This window comes from Dermacentor variabilis, unplaced genomic scaffold (genome assembly GCF_050947875.1).
Source record: "Dermacentor variabilis isolate Ectoservices unplaced genomic scaffold, ASM5094787v1 scaffold_15, whole genome shotgun sequence".
In the NCBI taxonomy this organism is placed as follows: Eukaryota; Metazoa; Arthropoda; class Arachnida; order Ixodida; family Ixodidae; genus Dermacentor; species Dermacentor variabilis.
This window is the reverse complement of record NW_027460313.1, coordinates 10,860,271-10,877,787: the sequence shown is the minus strand read 5'-3', so window position 1 is coordinate 10,877,787 and position 17,517 is coordinate 10,860,271. Positions and strand designations below refer to the sequence as shown.

The 17,517-nt window shown below is 47.3% G+C and overlaps 1 protein-coding gene across 2 annotated transcripts in view; it reads right to left on the bottom strand.

Annotated features, from left to right (window-relative positions):
- Window positions 1-17,517, bottom strand: part of LOC142567952 (piwi-like protein 1) — a 215,234-nt gene that overhangs the window by 104,550 nt on the left and 93,167 nt on the right. The gene's annotated exons all lie outside the window — the stretch shown is intronic.

Here is a 17,517-nt window from a genome sequence, read left to right as displayed (position 1 = left end):
CAGGGACCACAATGGCTTCTTTCCATGCAGTTGACAAGTATCCGACAGCCCAAAAAGTGTTGAAAAGTGCAAGTAGTGTTACTTGTGTGTCAGTGTTTAAGTTTTTGATCATTTCATACACGACTTTGTCAGATCCTGGTGCAGAGCTCTTGCATGTGATCAAGGTAGCTCTAACTTTGCAATACTAAAAGGATGGTTATACAGTTCATTCTGTCGGCATTTACGTATGAACGGCTTACACTCTTCTATTTGTTTATGTTTGAGAAAGGACTGCGAATAATTGGTTGAGCTTGACATACTCTCAAAATGCTCCCCGAGTGAGTCTGCCTGGTCTTGTAAGGTATCGCCCTGGGTGTTTACCAAAGAGAGTGAATATGTTTGTCACCCTCTCACCTTATTAACCCTGTTCCAGACTTTGGCCTCATCTGTATACGAGTTCATCATCTGTACCCGATAAAAACTTGTGCCAACTCTCTCTTCTGGCCTGTCAGTGCGTTCTCCTGCCTTGGGACTTTACCTTCTTAAAAATTAACAAGATTCTCCGCAGTAGGAGAAGTGCATAGCAACCGCCACGCTTTGTCCCATTTCCTACGAGCGTTCCCACATTCGCCATTCCACCACGGGACACACCATTTGCATGCCACACCACTTACTTCAGATATGCATTTAAAAGCGGCATCTATTATGAAAGTTGTAAAATACTCCACAGCAGCATCAATTCCTAACGAAGACATGTCAGCCCATGAGATACTAGTAAGCGTTCGGAATTTCTCCTAATCGGCTGTATCAATCTTCCACCAAAAAGCCTGTGGTGGAGATTTTTTTTTTTTTTTTAATGTTCTCAGCAATATGGGGAAGTGGTTGCTTCCCATTCAAGTTCAGGCAATATAGACGGGGAAACTATGCTAAGATCAATAGAAAAAAAGATTCTGCTTGCAAGACAGTAATATGTAGGTTCCTTCTTATTCAGGAGACACGCATCAGAGGAAAAAAAACTGTCCAACAAGACGACCTTGCGCATCTATGTGAGAGCCACCCCACACCCCCTTGCACACCCCCGTGCATTGAAATTGCCAAGGATGAGATAAGGCTCTAGCAATTCATCTATAAAGGACTGAAATTAATGTTTGTGTAAGTGGTAATATGGGGGTATGTAAAGTGAGACGCTGGTGATAAGTTTGTTTAGGAGAACAACTTGAACCGCCACTGCTTCAAGGGGCATTTGTAGCTGTAAATGTTGACATGCTATGCTTTTATGAATTACAATGGCAACACCGAGGGATGATGTGACAGCATCATTGCAATGTTTGCAAAATGTAACAAACTGTCGGAGAAAGTTTGTGTGTTTCGATTTTACCGTATTCCCTTGCATCACGATAGCACATTTTTGTAAAAACAAAATCGCGTAAATTTAGGGGTGCGATTATTATGCGGGTTAAATTTTTCGCGAAAATATATTTTTTTTCAACCCTCGTTTGCTGCGGGAGAACAACAGGTCAATAAGCAGGTGGCTGCCACTGTAACAGTGCAGGACACCAAAACAAATATGGCATATGGCAACTGGTGGAGCAAGCCGAACGTGCTGAACGTGATTTTTTTCTTCTCGCGAGCACATTACCCACATTCAAACAGTTTCTTCCATAACAGTAATGAATAATATCGTTAATATTGGCAAGTTTGCGACAATACCGTAGCCATGTCCACTTTGAGGGGACATAGCTGCCAGTGACATAGAAACACATGACGGGTATGCTGTGGAAACTGCGGTATTTGTCTTCACTACCATCCTAATATGGCATGTTTCCGCTAAGGGTGGCCGAATATCTTAGCTGTGTTAGAAGCGTCGGCATATGAATGGGGTACACTTTAACGTATTAGTGTAAACGTGGCCAGTATAGTTGCCGCTTGCGATTTGTTGAGGGCTCACGAGTGCAGATGAGAAAAATCGAAAGACGCCTTTCTTGTTGTTGTTGGCCAAAACCATTATGAAGCCTACAAGTAATAAAGCCAAGGCAAGTTAGGTTGTAGCTTTTTTTTTTTTCATGGGAGTGCGGAAAGTGAAAGGAATGAAAGTGGATATCTGCTTAAGAATGTTTGGCACGTGCAGAGCGCTTGCTTTATCTTCAAGAGTTGTTCGTGTAGCATTTGACAGCATTTAACAGACGGTAAGCGCGATCATCATTAGCTAGACTTGGCACACGAAATATCACTGCGACAAGTTCGGGATGCGATCATTACCCAGGAAAGAAAAAAAAAATCGAATTTTGACGACAAAACTCAGGGGTACAATCATTACGCGAGTGCGATCATTATACGAGTAAACACGGTAAGTGAGTTTCCTGTAAACACAGCCCTTTTGGATTGTGTTCGTGGATAAGTTCTTGCTTGTCATCAAGGTTTCTAAGACTACTGACGTTCCATAGAATAATTTGTGTATCCATACTGAAAGTAAATTGGTGCTGCGTGTACAAAAACGGAAGTGGTGCCTTAGATTACAGAGCTCTTTCAAGGCCCTGTAACATGGGTTTTGTCCTTGCTGGTATGGTCGAGGAGCCTCACCGCTCCTTAGGTGCTTGGTGCGCCATCAGGATAAGTGTAGTGCCCACTGCCTGAGGCGCCGGACATGCGCTCTTGCGAGCAAGAAGTTCCGCGAGACCCCTGCGCCCCTGCACCTGGAGGTCGATGGAGCTGCCTTTGGGTCTGAGCTGTGCCGGCATGAGGCAGCTTTGACTGCACCCACCTTCGGGGCCGCTATCGCTCCTGCGGGATCGCTATGCATAGCGCAGGTTGCCGCAGATAACTTTTGTGGGGCCCGCAACCCAAGGGTAGCCTACCCTGTTTGCTGGCTGGGTGAAGTGGGCTTACGTACTTTCACCCTGGGGGCAGGAGCCAAAGGTACCAGCTCGCTGTGCGCTGGCTGGGCACTTGGCATTGGCTGCTGCGACGCTACCCCCGCATCCCCCCCCCCCACCCCGACACGCCGCATCAGCATAAGGTATGCTGTGGAAAGGTGAGCACCTCTTACGGGCTTCCTTAAACAAAATATTTTCTTTAGACTTTGAGGGTGATTATGTTTTGTTCTTTCTTCCAGTTCGGACAGGAGCGTGAGTAGGCTGGATGGTTACCACTGCAGTTCACACAGCGAGGTGTGCCACTACAGTTGTCGGAGGGGTGGCCCTGGACTCCACACTTTACACAGGTTATTTGACCACGACAGCTCTGTGAGCCATGGCCGAACCTTTGGCATTGGAAACACTGTCTAGGGTTTGGGATATATGGTCACACAGTTAACCTAATGTATCCTGTTTCAATGGTTTCTGGCAGAATGCTAGATGCAAATGTTAGGACAAGATGTTTGGCAGGGATTTCTTTGTAGTCTTGTCTAAGGATAATATGTTTTACATTGGTGACATTTTGATCTTTCCACCCTTCCAGGAGTTCAGCTTCTGTCAAATCTTGGAGGTCTGCCTCTGACACAACTCTGCATGAACTATTCATGGATCGGTGTGGCGTAACAGGAACTGGTATGTTACCAAATGTCACAAGACTGCCGAGCTTCTTGTACTGATGTTTCTGAGGGAGCTCAAGATGAAGGTCTCCATTAGCCGTTCTCGTCACTTTATAACCTGACCCTAAGGCTTCGGTCAAAGATTTTGCAACTATGAATGGCGAAATGAAGCTGGCCTGTTTTTCAGAGTTCTCACTATGCACAACATGGAATTTCGGATAGGTCTCTTTTGTTCGGTTGAAACGTGCTTAGCTCATCAATGCGTCCCCTCCTTTGAGGGTGACGATCAAATATGCTGGGAATTGCTGGTGTTCCCATAGTACTTAGGTTTCTTTTCGAGAGCAATGGCGGCCACCCACCACAGAGCCCAACTTGGGAATGCTGCAGCACTTAACGCGTAAGGCTGAGGGCGCCAACCGTACATTGCCACTATAAGCTAATATATTATAGCCAAGGGAGGGCACATACACAAGGTTAACCCAAGCCGCCAAGTGACGGAAGAGAATAGATGATAGCACAGTAAAAGAAAGATAGGAAAGGAAAAGATTGAAGAGGGGGACAGGAAAAGACGACTGCCGATTTCCCTGGGTGGGTCAGTCTGGAGGTGCCGTCTACGCGAAACAGAGGCAAAATGTTGCCTCCGCTGGGGGGCCGTAATGGTCCGAACACCCGGCATCAGCTCAACACCCAGGATCTCCTTTTTCCCGGACACGGCAAAGCTGTGCACAGCTACACACAAGAGGGTCCAACCCTCGTGTGCTCGGGTACGTGGTGTCGCAACCTGACGCAGACTCCCCTGCGGGGAACAATGGCATAAGCTCCCTCAAGAAATTGTCTCCGCTATTTAAGCTACAGGCTAATACTCAGCAGAAATCGGAAACCAAAACCACCAAAAAAATTATTGGAGAAAGAATGCTGCCGCGTAGGTGGCAATCACAGTTCATTTGAAAGACTGAACGTACTGTGTACTGCGATTCCATGCCCGCCAGCATGCTAAAATGTCCTTTTTCCCGTTTACAGACCTTCAAAAAAAATTAAGAAAACGGTCAATTCCATATACAGTCGAACCCACTTATAACGATCCCAGTTTTACCAATATTTCGGTTATAACAATGAGAAGCTGTTGCACCGTCGAATTTTGTACGTTTTCCATGGTGAAATAAGCCGCTTACTATAATACCCCGATGCTGCATTATCGGTTATAACGAAGTCTGGCTGCTGGGTGTCCGAGCCGAAAGGTAGTGAAATGCGAAATCCTTGAAAATAAAGAAAAGAAAATGAGAAATTCAAGCCGCTGCACGATGGGCCGCTGCTCCAACAGCTGCCGCGAGCTCGTTTTCCTGCCATCTCCGCACAGCTCTCTCTTGTTGCCCGTCCACCCCTCCGAACATGAATGGGCTGCGCCCATAGGTCTAAATCGCCCCACCCTTCAAAACACAAATGGACTGCGCCAATTGCGCCACAAGCAGATTGCTCGCATGTTGCTCGCCAGCTCGCATTCGTCTTTGTTGGTTGCACCGAAGTCGTTCCTGGCCATGTGGTTTCTCAGCTTCTCTTGACTCGCCACCAAAACGGAAGATGGCTGATCCGCCCGCTGATCATCGGCAATGCATGATGCTGTCGGTGAAAAGAAAGCACATGGCTATAGATTTCGGCATGGCTATAGATATAAAGCGCACGGCTTCATTTTCGCGAGGAACCCTCCGCTACACTGCGCGGAGCCCCTGAAAGCCTTGGAGAAGGATGTCGGCAAGCTTTGCGCAAAGCATGCAAGGCTGACGGACATAGGGTTTTCTCGTGAAAGCCAGTGAGAAATACGTGGCGAGATGCTTGAAGCGATCTCGCCTTAGTGTTTCTTCTGGATTTCTCAAGCTGACAGGCTGCCGTGGCAGCCTTCTCATGATCTTCAAAAGGCCCCTTTTGGGGCCATGAAAGCAATGCCTCGGCAGTGCTCGGATATCGCTTGCCACCCGTGACACCTCTTTGCAGTTGTTATGGCAGTGCCTTTCTTTGACGCCAACAACCGCAGCTTGTTACACGCGGTTGGAGCGTCCAGGAAGCAGTTAAACAAGTGAACACAATCAGCAGCTGAGCGGAGGAAGCTGGTAGGTAGCAGCACTGGCTTCCCCGCCTATATGGTTTTCTCATATCAGCTCTGCCATCCCCCAATTTTGATTTTTCATGCCACCTGGTTATAACAATGGAATTTTCATAGCACTTGAATATTGTTATAAGTGGGTTTCACTGTCGACATTTTTTTTTTGAGCCACACTGCAAGAGCAGTCTTTCAAGTGCAGCAATATTCCCAAGGTCACCTACAGCATCACTGCCTGTACAGACGAAGCTCTCAATGTTGTCCATGCTATGCAGCATATTCACGAATGTAGGCACAAGCACAGCAGCATTTGTGGCGTCGTCCTCATCCGAGGTGGCTGCCAGCAGTGTCAGCATGGCACAATAACTCATGCAAAATTGAAAACCCTACGACAGATGCACGAGAAGTTTTCGATGCTTGTGCGTGAACCCGCACATCCAATACGGTCTGCATGCCTTCTGGTGCCCAATCGCTTCGATCTTCACACATGCTTTCACACTTTCCATTTGCACGAGGGTGGTATTCTCCTGCGATCACTTTCGGAGATAGTTTCACTATGAGGAGACTTGGCAACAGACGCATCAAAGTACTCTGCCAACAGTACTACTGGCACTGTACGAAGAAGGGCTTGGCAGAGTGCCAAAAACGCTGTCAGCCGTATACGTGAACGCAAACCTGCGAAGCGAGCAGACGCTGGTGAGAGAAAACACTGAAAGAAAGTGCAGTGAGAGGGCTATGAAGGGATGAAAGTACAGTAAAACCTCGTTAAACCGTATCCGCTTAAACAGTAGTTTCGTTTTAAAAGTAGTAAAGTCAAATCCCCGACTCAGCGGCCATTGAACATAATGTGTTTCGTATCCGCATAAACCGTACCAGCTTACTGCGTACGCATCGGTTAAAACGTAGCGTTTGAACTTTTCGTCGCGCAAACACGGCGCTGCGCCGTCTCCATCGGGCGGCCCGGCAGAACAACACGCCTCTGAGATCGGAACAACGCCCTCCAAGCGCCCTGTGCGTTTGCGCGTGAAGCCACATCAACATCAACATCATTTCGACGCGGTGCCAGAGAGCTGGCGTCGTGCAAGCGAGGACTCGCGTCGTTCCGAAGCTTGGATAAAAAAGACGCCGGGTGCTCAGCATAGAAGAAAAATTAGACATCGTCTGTGCTATCGAACGTGACACGAAGAAGTCGGCGCTGACACGCAACAGGGATCTGCTGTTGACTACAGTGTGTGGCATTTGGAATGCGAAGAAGTTGCTCGGGAGCGCTGCTGCGACCGCGAAGATATGTCGGCTACGAAGTTCGACTTTTCGCCATCGTTGCCTCTGTTGTTGCCGAAGTGTTGACTAGCGACAGTGACGAGGACGACACGGAAAGCGATAGCACGGGCGATTCAGGCCCGACAGTGGCATAAGCTGCGCGTTTCAGCCTCATGAATGCAATCGTCGCGACGACAATAGGGGCGCGATAACGTAACTCTATTCCAAATGAAAATTATTCCAAACTCCGGCACCCGTAATGAAAAAGGCGCCCCCGGGACTTCTGCAGCACTACTGCGCACGTGCACGGTGAATACGTAACACCAACGAGGAATCTGCCATGCGAGTGTTTGCCGAGAAGAGGGGGCTGGCTGAAAAGCTGGCACGCAGCTTCAGTAAGTTTGAGGCCGCTGTCGTCGGCGTGCTGCCACGGCATCAAACGAAAATAACGCTTTTGTCGCGCGAAGTGAATAAATACTGCATGTTTTTTTCCCTTTCATTGCACTCTCTGAGTTCCGTTTTCGACAGGTAAGTGGGCGATCTCATGCTATTCGGTTAAACAGTACTAACGTTTAGTACGTACCTTTCCCGAGCTCCGGCCAACTACGGTCTAACGAGGTTTCACTGTAGTTGCGCAATGCAAAAAGGAGGAAGGAATTGATGAGAGGGCAGCGAACAGGAGGGAATAAAAAACAAGGAGCCTGGAAACCAGTTAGAGCTGTCTGCATATAAAAGGATGCTCTCCACCTCCCAACAGAGGGGACAGTGCCTCCATCCTTATCCCCTCTGGCAGCAGAGCGCTTCTCACGTCTCTGCTGTTGGGTTAGTTGTTTCGCATGGAATGTCAGACGATATGGAACGTGCTTAATTTCGCATTGTATCACCAAGGCTTCTAATGCAATCTCTCTACAGGAAGTTCGACGAGAGTGCACTAACCTGTCATGAAGCCCGCAATGTTGCAAAATCAGGGGACGTATGCCGTGATTCCACTGTAAAACCCACACCAAGAATTTTAAAATTTAGCAGTAAAGGAGGGGTAAGCGAGGTAAATGCAAATTTCGCCTTGAGGTGTGACCTCACGACAGCACATGCTGCACTGTTCTTAAGCACAGAATATTCTGTATTTTGCATGGAATAATCGGCTACTCTATACTGCCTTATATTGAGTGCATGCTTAAGTGCTTTTTCTCAGGTTCGCAGACTGGCACCCTCGCTTTATAAACAATAAATGTGGCATAAACCTGCGATGTTGCCATGTATAAATGAGAAAGCCCTGGGCGTCGCCCTAATGCCCTCAGATCTGTGGCAATTGCTCGTGAACCCCCATGCAGCAGTATTGCAGAAGCAGCCACATATGCCTTTGTACACCTACACCAGTCTAGAGTGGAAAGTATCACTCTACCTAATGAATGGGGAGTGTCACCAAAAGGGAGACCTACTACCACAGAATGCTTACCCCTTTTTACCGCACCTATAGATATCAATTTGGCCAAACGTGTTTTTTCTATGCATTGTTAAACATTTCTGTTGAAATCCTGGAAAATAAAACAGACTGAGGCATCATCAAAACTAGCCTCCAGTGCTCCCAGCACTTCAATAAAAAGACAAAAAATGCACTGTGGTCAACTCGGGCAACAAAACTTATAAATGACAGCAGCAGTTAAGACACAGAAGCTTGTTTCGGGTTGTCAGTTTTACGATCTGACGTACAGCTTGTTTTACCAATGTCTGAAACAATGGCAGATGCTTGTGAGTGTGTTATTTTGATATATGTTCTACTAGTATTGTTATGCTGCGCAGCGAAGCCGAAGAGGAAGAAGAAATACCTGACTGCCTGCGATCTCGTCTCTACGCCCCCCTCGATCATCTTGTAAATAAGCCCATCCAATCTGTAACAACTTTGATAGATGGTGCTGGGTAATACCCATTTCATCCATAACAACTTTTGTACATGGTGCTGGGTAATCGCTGTGGACAACCTTCTTCAACGCACCCTCCAACAAAGCCAGCGCTTGGTTGGACTACTGCCTGAAGACATGGACATGAACGAACTGCTAGCAGCTGGTGGCAGCCATGACACAGCAGATGAGTTGCCCTAGGCAAGTCATCTGCTGGATTCCTCAGAAGGAGCCACATACCTTTTCCGGCAAAGCTGATGAGGACGTTGATGACTGTCTCAAGTACAGTTGAACCTATTTATAACAATATTCAAGTGCCACGAAAATTCCACTGTTATAACCAATAATTGTTATAACTGGGTTGCATGAAAAATTTGAAATACGGAGATGGCAGAGCTGATGTGAGAAAACTATGGCGGGAAGGCCAGAGTCCTGCCCCACTATCTTCCTCCATCTGGGTGCTGATTGTGTTCACTCATTTAACTGCTTCCTGTGCGCTCTGATCGCGTGTAACAAGCCACGGCTGTCAGCGTTAAAGAATGGCACTGCTATAACAACTGCATAGAAGGGTCACGGGTGGCAAGGGATATGCGAGCTCTGCCGAGGCATCGCGTTAATGGCCCCAAAAGGGGCTTTTTAAAAATTGAGAGACAGCTGCCTGTCAACTTGAGAAATCCAGAAGAAACACTGAGGTGAGATCACCACTAGCATCTCGCCGTGAACTTCTGACTGGCTTGCACGAGAAAACCCTATGTCAATCAGCCTTGCATGCTTTACCTGACGCTTGCCGACATCCTTCTCCAAAGCATCTAGGTGCTCTACGTAGTGCAGTGCAAGTCCTTCTGGTTCAGACCCTCCGGTTCCTCGCGAAAACGAAGCCTCGGAGGGACTGAATCACCTGCCGGGCCTCTTGTGAGCATGTTGAGGCAGCCTAACCTACCGCATCATGGCTGCCGTCATCGCTATCTGATGCAAGTATGTTCGCGATGATCGCCTCATCAGTTAGAAGCACTTAGTTTCCAACTCTATAGCTGTGCACTTTCTTTTCACCGGCAACATTGCGCATTGCCGATGATCAGCAGGCGGATCAGCCATCTTCCCTTTTGGCAGCGAGTCAAACCAACTGCTGGTCAAATGAGGCTGAGAAACCACGTGGCCAGGAACGATTTTGACACAACCAACAAAGATGAACATGAGCGATTAAGCTCTTTGCCGAACTGCGCCGATCGAGGAGAAAGCGAGCTACACGCGAGAAATCTGTAAGCAGCGCAGTTGGCACGGTCCATTCGTGTTTCGGAGGGATGGAAGGGGGATAAGAGAGAGGCCCACGGAGATGGTTGGAAAATGAGCGCGCGGCGTCTATCAGAGCAGCGGCCCACAGTGCAGTGGCTCGAATTGATCGTTTTGTTTTTTCTTTTCAAGGATTTTGCATTTCACTACCTTTCAGCTCAGACACCCAGCAGCCAGACCATCGTTACAACTGATAAGGCAGCATCGGGGCATTGTAGTTAAGAGGGTTATTTCACCATGGAAAACATAAAAAAATGACAGTGCAGCAGCTTCTCATTTTTATAACCGAAATATTGTAAAAACCGGTATCGTTATAAGTGAGTTCAATTGTACTATCAAAGGCTAAGCGGTCACAATGGGTGGAACTCAACGGCGCGATTTGCTAATGTCGTTTTCTTTCTTGCCAGAACCGTGCTTCTCTGGTTTGATAATATCAGAGCACAACGACAACGTGGGAAAGGTTCATGGAGTAAATCGGCCATCCCTGACTATCAATCTGGAGGTCAAGACAGTACACCATGGCAGACCACTGCGCCTCTTTGACGTGAACGTGTATCCCGGTGTGAGTTTCCAGCTTCCGACCCCAGTCTTACTCCACCTCTGACCTGCTATCGCTGCTCACCATCGTCTCGCCGTCACTCACTTTCACCACCATCCCAGCTGGGAAACTAGCTGATGCGACCGATGGAGGTGAGGTTGCGGGATGGTTATATAGTCCTCCGCCTGGTGCCATGCTCAAGAACAAGTGCCTGTGTTGATGGTTTAAATACTGGTGCCTTAGTGGATACTGGTGCTACGGTTGCAGTTATGAGTGTTTTGTTTAAAAGCTGTCTTGGACACAAAGTTATGTTCGCGTGGGACCAAAAGAGTACTTTTCGTGGAATTGGGGGCGAACCCCTGCAGCCAGTTGGTGTTTCCTCTGCTATAGCGAGTGTTGGTGGACAAGGTTTTCCAACTGAATTTGTTGTTTTGGAACACGATCACCCACAACATCATCCTCGGCATTGACTTTCTTGGTGAATATGGTGCGATGTTAGATTATGGGGCAAGTGAAATTTCTCTTCGAAGTCACGTGATGACACCCAAACTAGCAGCATCTGATGGGGACAAGCAGGGAGTATTTTCTGTGTCCCATGATGTCCTTTCACTGGCTCAGACTGTGGCATTATTTGTTCCGGTGACTTCCACGGATTGCCCTCCGCATAGGTGTCATGGTTTAATTGAGCTGTACTTCCCTACCATGTTGAAAAAAAATATGCTGGTTCCATGATCCATTATAGAATGTGTAAATGGTCATGCTGCCAACAACGCTTCATTCACTTTCACTGGAGCCGAAGAACTGCTGAACCAAGCCATCGCCCTTGTGTCTCCAGAAAACTGGGTGTGGGACTGCACTCATGTGGAGCGACTTGAGAAAGAGGCCTGGGAGCGGGATGGTGCAGTTGACATCAGACACGACAGCATCATAATTCCTCTAGGTTCCAACTCCAGCAGCTGCAGTGACAGAGGTGTCAGCAAAATGAGCGGTGTAGAACAACTCTGATGAACCCAGTGTGCGCTGGATCATGTGATGATTGTGTGCGGCAAGTGACGAGATGCTTTGTTTACCTTTCTGATGCACAGCAGGTTTGATGTATGCTCTGCCAGCATCAGGCAATCATTAGGTGTGTTTGCCAGCATGTGAATTAGTCTTTTGATTGTCAGTTGTCGGTGGCAGCTTAAGAGGCACCTGTTGTGCCTTTGTCGTAAATAAAACGGAAGCTGAGGACAAAAGCTGAGAGTAAGCAGTGTTGAGTGGTACATCGCATATCTTGTTTTGCCCAGAAGAAATGCAAAGGGTAAATTTGATTACAATAGAAGAGACTCTAACCAGCCTTTGCAAATAGCTGTTACTGGTAGATGAAATGACAAGACTGGAAGAATTATGCGTCAAGAACTGTGAGATGGCAGTGACTTCCAGAAATGAATTGCAGTCTCATCCTTTGTAACTGTTTCAATCATCTGGTAAAAAAAAAGTATCAACCATCAGTTGCATTTTACACATAAATGATCATTTGTACCCACTTGATCATGTTTTGTTTGTCTTTTTGACTACACAGGGTAGCTTGCTAATGTAAACAGGCATGTCGAGCTAAAATAATTTTTCAGATGTGTTTTTACAGGGGTAAATAGCGATGATGATGTGTGGTATTTTGTGGCGCAAGGGCCAGGTTTGGCCAAAGAGCGCCATGACAAGTGGTAGTGTTAACGATGTATTATGGAAGATGTGACTTGGCTGTAAAGTGGCCTAAAAATAGTCGCTGTAAAGTGCGTAAAATCTACGTGCTATAAAATTATGGCGATGACTATGAACATTAAAATCCATCGTAAAAGAATGATGCATTGTTTAAAATATGCGAGATGTTAAATTGCTTACAGCACTACTGCCTCACCCGAGCCTTTGAACCACAAGGGCCTAGAGGCATGTGCTATTCAAAATAATTATCGCAGCGGCATCCTCTGGAGAGAGGAAGCGCTACGAACGTGTGGGGCTAATAACATGCAACACAACATCTTTCAAAAAACCTAGGACGGTGCTGGTGTCAAAGAGTGGTTCTGGACCAAGTAACATAACAGGATGAAGGGGGATGTGGTGGCGGTATGCTAAGAGAAAATGTTCTTTTCTTTCGGATTCGGCTTCCCGACACTCCAGTAGGATGTGGAGGACGGTCAGCCTTTCCCCGCATCTACCACAGGTTGGAGGCTCGTTCCCGTGAGTAAAAAGTTATGTGTGCCAAAAGTGTGTCCTATTCTTAGACGACAGAATAGGACATCTGTCCGGCGTGATTTTGTTACAGGAGGCCAGAAACCTAGTTGTGGCTTTATTACATGCAGCTTATTATTTGTTTCCAGGTCCCACAAGCGCTGCCAGTAGTTTCGCAGTTTCCTTCTTAAGAAAGGCTTCAGGTCTGCGACAGGGACTGTAGCGGCAGAATTAACAGTGTGTGATGCAATTGATGTGGCCATTTGGTCCACTAACACGTTACCCTGGATGCCCCTATGTCCAGATACCCAGCATATGATCACATGTTGGTTAGATATATATGATTTGCACAGTGCGGAGTAGAGTTCATTAAATACTGGATTTTTGTGATTACAGAAAGACATCAAGGCCTTCACAACACTGAGGGAGTCCGTATATATAACTGATTTCGGGAGTTGTGATTTATTTATATGTTTTACGGCCGACAGCAGTGCGTAGGCCTCAGCCGTAAAGATGCTAGTTTCCGGATGCAGTACGTCGGATTCCGAGAAGGATGGACCGACGGCTGCATAGGACACCCCGTCGTGTGACTTTGATGCGTCTGTGTAGAACTCCGTGCAAAAGTATTTGTGCTGGAGTTCCCGGAAATGCATTAGGATTTCAATCTCTGGAGCATGCTTTGTGACTTCCACGAAAGATATATCACATTGTATGAGCTGCCACTCCCAAGGAGGTAGCACCTTGGCTGGATGCATTAGGCGAAGCTCGAGGAGTGGAACGTGCATTTCTTCACTAAGCTCCCTCACACGCAGCGAGAAAGGCTGTCTTACGGAGGGACGATTGCGAAAGAGTGTAGCATATGTCATGTCATTAATGGTATTAAAACAGGGATGTTGAGGATTTGAGTGGACTTTCAGAAAATATGTATGGCTGATGTATGTTCTCTGCAGATGAAGTGACCACTCATTTGACTCTACATATAAACTTTGTATGGGACTCGTTCTGAAAGCGCCAGTGGCCAGTCGGATTCCTAGATGGTGCACTGGGTCTAGCATCTTTAGTGCGCTCGGGGCGGCAGAGTGATAAATCACGGCACCATAGTCTAGTCGCGATCAAATGAGGCTTTTATATAGATTCATTAAACACTTCCTGTCACTACCCCACGTAGTCTGGGACAGAAGTTTCATTATGTTCATTGTTTTCAGACATTTTTCTTGAAGATGTTTAATGTGGGGGACGAAAGTGAGTGTGTAGTCAAGTATGACACCTAGAAATTTGTGTTCTTTGTTTACAGGTATCTGTTGTCCACACACTTCTAAGCAGGGATCCGGAACCAGGCCTCTGTTCCTTGTAAACAAAACACAAGAACTCTTATGAGGATTGATTTTGAATACATTTTTCTCTGCCCACCCTGACACCTTGTTCAAACCATGCTGTACCTGTCTCTCGCACACTGCGAGGTTACAGGATTTGAAACCCATTTGAATGTCGTCCACATAGACGGAATACAAAATGGCCGGTGGTAAGGAAGCACGAAGTGTTGTCATCTTAACAATAAAGAGTGTGCAACTGAGCACGCCACCCTGGGGTACACCGGTTTCTTATGCAAAAGGACATGACAGCACATTGCCTACTTTCATCCGGAAGGTACGATTGGACAAGTAGCTTTTTATTACGTTTAGCATATTACCATGAATGCCCATTTCTGACAAATCTCTCAAGATTCCGTAGCGCCAGGTCGTATCATACGCCTTCGCCATATCGAGGAATATCGATAAGAAGAACTGTTTGTGTACAAATGCGTCACGAATATGTCCTTCAATACGTACAAGATGGTCGGTTGTGCAGCGCCCTTCTCGGAAGCCACACTGAGAGGGATCAAGCATTTTGTTTTGTTCAAGGAAATGGACGAGTCGCCGATTTATCATTTTTTCAAATACCTTACACATGCAGCTTGTGAGGGCTATCGGGCGGTAATTTGCCACTGAAGAAGGGTCTTTCCCTTGTTTCAAAACAGGGACCACAATGGCTTCTTTCCATGCCGTTGGAAGGTACCCTGCGTCCCAGATAGTGTTGAAAAGTGTAAGTAGTGTTACTTGCGTGTCATTGTGTAAGTTTTTGAGCATTTCATACATGATTCTATCGGATCCCGGTGCAGAGCTCTTGCATGCGCTCAAGGCAGCTTTCAACTCGGCAGCACTAAAAGGGCAATTGTACGGTTCATTCTGTCGGCATTTATTGATGAGTGGCTTGCATTCTTCTATTTGTTTATATTTTAGGAAGGATTGCGAATAATGATTTGAGCTTGATACACTCTCAAAGTGCTCCCCAAGTGAGTCGGCCTGATCTTTCAGTGTATCGCCCTGTGTATTTACTAGAGGGAGTGAATATGTTTGCCGCCCTTTAATCCTATTAACCCTGTTCCAGGCTTTGGCCTCATCTCTGAACGAGTTAATACTCGCTAAAAACTTGTGCCAGCTTTCTCTTCTGGCCTGCCGGCGGGTTCTCCTACCTTGGGATTTTATTTTTTTAATGTTGACAAGATTCTCAGCGGTGGGAGAAGCTCGCAGCAACCCCCACGCCTTGTTCTGATTCTTACGGGTGGTCCGACATTCGCTGTTCCACCACGGTACACGTGGTTTGCATTCCAAACCACTTACTTCGGATATGCATTTTGATGCGGCATCTATTATGAATGCTGTAAGATAATCCACAGCAGCATCAATTTCTAAAGAAGACAGGTCAGCCCATGAGATGCAAGAGAGAGTTCGAAATTTCTGCCAGTCGGCTGTGTCTATCTTCCACCTAGGAGCTTGTGGAGGATATTCGTTTTCTTTAGATGTTTTTATCAGTATGGGGAAGTGGTCGCTCCCGTAAGGATTGTTCATAACTTCCCATTCGAGTTCAGGCAGTATACACGGGAAAACTAGGCTGAGGTCAATTGATGAAAATGTTCTGTTGGCGAGAGAATAATATGTGGGTGCCTTCTTATTCAGCAGGCATGCACCAGAAGAGAAGAGGAGCTGTTCAACAAGAAGACCTCGCGCATCTATTCGAGAGTCGCCCCACAGGCTGTTGTGCGCATTGAAATCCCCAAGTACAACGTAAGGTTCTGGCAATTCATCTATGAAGGACTGAAATTCATGTTTGCTTAGTTTGTAGTGTGGGGGTATATAAATCGAGCAAATAGCGATAAGTTTGTTTAGCAAAACAATTCGAACCGCCACTGCTTCAAGGGCCGTTCGTAGCTGTAAATGTTGACAGGCTATGCTTTTATGAGTGAGAATCGCAACACCACCGGATGATGAGACGGCATCATCGCGATCTTTGCGAAACGTAACATACGTTCGGAGGAAGTTTGTGTGTTTCGATTTTAGGTGTGTTTCCTGTAAACACAGCACCTTTGGATTATGTTTGCGGATGAGTTCTTGCAAGTCATCAAGGTTTCTAAGGAGTCCTCTGATGTACCATTGAATAATTTGTGTATCCATATTTAATGTAAATAAGTGCTGTGTGTACGGAAATGGAAATTATGCCTTAGATTACAGAGCCCTTTGAGGCCCTGTAATCGGGGTTTTGCCCTTTCTGGAGCGTTCGAGGGAGCCTCACCGCTCCTTAGGCGCTTGGCGCGCCGTGAGGACAGGTGAAGTGTCCATTGCCTCTTGCGAGGCGCCGGACACATGCTCTTGCGAGCGAGAAGTTTTCTGTGAGGGTCCTGCCTCAGAAGGCAAGACCCCTGCGCCCACCAGCCCGGAGGTCGATGGGGCTCCCTGAGGGATCTGGCTGCGCCGGCTGTTGCCAGCGCTGGATGGGGCCGGGGAGGTTGGGGTAGCCTCGGCTGCGCCCACCTTCGGGGTCGTTGGCCCCGCCTGCTGTGTTGGCGTAGCAGCGTTATCTGCAATCGCTGAGGGGGCGGATGGCGTCACTGCCGCCTCACTGGGTGTGGGTCGGACAGCAGCCGGAGGCCGTTGTGGCGCTGCCCCCTGACGCACCACTTCGGCAAATGTGTTCTTAGGCAGGTATGCCACCCGCCTACGTGCCTCCTTGAATGATATATTTTCTTTCACTTTGATCGTGACAATTTCTTTTTGTTTTTTCCAAGATGGGCACGACCGCGAGTACGCGGCGTGCTCTCCATCACAGTTTACACAATGCAAAGAGTTCGCGCAAGCTTCAGACGTGTGTTCATGGGCACTGCATTTTGCACATGTTTGGCGGCCTCGGCAGCTCTGCGAGCTGTGGCCAAAACGTTGGCATTTGAAACATCTCAGGGGATTTGGTGCACTTGATGCACCCTTGATGCACCCGGCCTCGATTGACTCGGGCAGGACACTTGAATTGAAGGTGAGTATTAAGTGTTTGGTCGCGATTTCTTTACCATCTCGCCTCATCTTGATTCTTTTGACATTTATAACATTCTGTTCACTGAAGCCCTACAAGAGTTTAGCCTCAGAGAGCTCCAGCAAATCATCGTCCAAGACAACGCCGCGGGTGGTATTCATCCACCCGCGGCGTTGATGTCCCGCGTCTAACCGGACACGGCTAGGCCGCGCATGGTTAGACGCGGGAGGGTCCAACCCTCGTGTGCTCGGGTACGTGGTGTCGCAACACATCAAACGCCTGCTTGCACAGACGCCCTTGCGGGGGGGGTAAATAGCGAGTAGTAATGTGAATCGTCAATGTCTTACTTGAATCTTGACACGCTGTATTTTTCCCAGCTACC